Raw genomic sequence first — 1,993 nt, forward strand, 5'->3', positions numbered from 1 at the left:
CAAGTGACGAGACAAAAAGAAAAGTCTCGTGGCTGGGGACGAGACAAAAGAAAAAGTCTCGTGGCTAGTAACGAGATAAAAAGACAATAAGTTTTCAAGATTGGTTTCAAAGGTCAGGAAGTACTATCAAACAAAAAAAGGGGGTTAAGATTCAACTCCCCTTCTCTTAGCCACTGATAACCATCAAAAAATAAATTCCAAAATATAATTTTTATCTCTATTATGTGCTCCCCTCTTTTAAATAATGTACATGTTTTTAACTAGGGAAAATTAAAATGAGTATTTTTATTTTATTCTAACATTGAATTTCCACCTATTTCTTCATTCTCATCACCCTCTATATTTTTTATTACATAAAAATGAATTTCCACCTATATATATACACATCCTCTTTCTCTTGAAAAAGTTGCACATATAGAAAAGATATAGTTATATCAAGAGTTATTGTCATCGTGTTCAATAGATGGCTAAGTTAATAACCATAGCAAACCTTTTTTCAATTACGCTTCTTGCCTCAGGTTTATATATCATTATTTCTTTCCATCTCATATATATTTAATATCCTTAATTCTTATTATTTTTACTATTATGTTACGAGTTTAATTTTGATGCAATGAATTATTGACAGTGTAAAATATTTTGCACAATCGTATAATAACATCCGTCTTTTTAGATGACTATTCATGTGGTCAACAAAAATAGTAATTAATTTTTATGATACGACGTTATATGATTGGATACATGTGTAATGTTAATTTACACTGACAGTGACCATAAAAAAGTAGGTCCTTCGGTAAATCCATTTTTCCTTGTCCCTACCTAAAATTATTTAGTGACGAGGTTTTAGTCAAATAAAAGAGTTTCTAAAATATACATTTATTTATTAACTTAAATTTTGAAATAATTAGTTTTATGATAATAAACACACAAGATACCACAAGACTACTTAACAAATGTGTCCGAAAATTTTCATCATGATTAAGAATCTCTATACTAATTATTTTTTAATATCCAGAGACTACTGACAAAAGAAAAAAGAAAACCTATTTTGGGTTATTATTGTATATAAATTTTTGTTCTTATGATTATCTCTTTGGGAAAACCTAATATTGTATTCTAAATGATGAAACTTTTTATTTATTTATTTACAGTTTTTTTATTGGTGACAATTCAAGTGGCTGAAGGTGAGAAATGTAAGCAACATTGGGCAAATTATTTTTGCGAGAACGCTGATATTGACTCTGATATTTGTAAAAATATATGTAAGCAACTTCATCCAAGGCATGGAACATTTGGATATTGTGTACATCCCCATTGTGTTTGCATTTACAAATGCTAATACTTGGGCCTCTATTGTGTAATAAGAACTTAAGAACCATAATTTAGGGTCCCAAATATTTGGGTACGTGCTTTGAAGAATAAAAACCTAAAATGATCAATCAATAAAGTTTGTATTGCATTTTAATGGAAATATTTAGTAACAAAAAATTATTAATGAAAAACAGTCAGAACTTCTTGTATTATACTTAGTATTTATTAATTGTTATAATAATTAATGAATGTTAAATAAGATAAATTATGACAATTTTTTTTTTGTTATTATAACATTATCGCATTTTAAAATGACTCCCAAAATTTTAATTAATCTAATTCGGATCAAATTTTGATTTGTGACACAAATTAATTCTTGCATGTTACTGAGATTGTTGTCCTCCTCACAACTTCTATATAGAAATCCGATTGCAGCCACCTAACATGCTGACAAACACAATAACAAGTTGCAAATCGATTCTTAATAGAAAGACAAATTTAGAATTCAGGATGTTTATTATAGTCAAATGAGATTAATTAAATTATTCAATATATATATATGAAGTTGGCCATGTTAGATGACCTTTAGAATTCAATTAAGACAAAAAAATGATAAATACTATTGTCTAAAACTACTCATTTTAAAAGTTTAATTAAGTTGATAGGAAGAGACAACATAAAT

The 1,993-nt window shown here is 27.2% G+C and overlaps 1 long non-coding RNA gene across 1 annotated transcript; it reads left to right on the forward strand.

The window, feature by feature from the left end:
• Positions 377–1,523, forward strand: LOC110266969. The gene is made up of 2 exons (XR_002354259.1): positions 377–518; positions 1,152–1,523. It is a non-coding gene; the product is annotated as an uncharacterized LOC110266969 (long non-coding RNA).

The sequence above is a fragment of the Arachis ipaensis genome, chromosome B09 (genome assembly GCF_000816755.2).
Source record: "Arachis ipaensis cultivar K30076 chromosome B09, Araip1.1, whole genome shotgun sequence".
Classification (NCBI taxonomy): domain Eukaryota; kingdom Viridiplantae; phylum Streptophyta; class Magnoliopsida; order Fabales; family Fabaceae; genus Arachis; species Arachis ipaensis.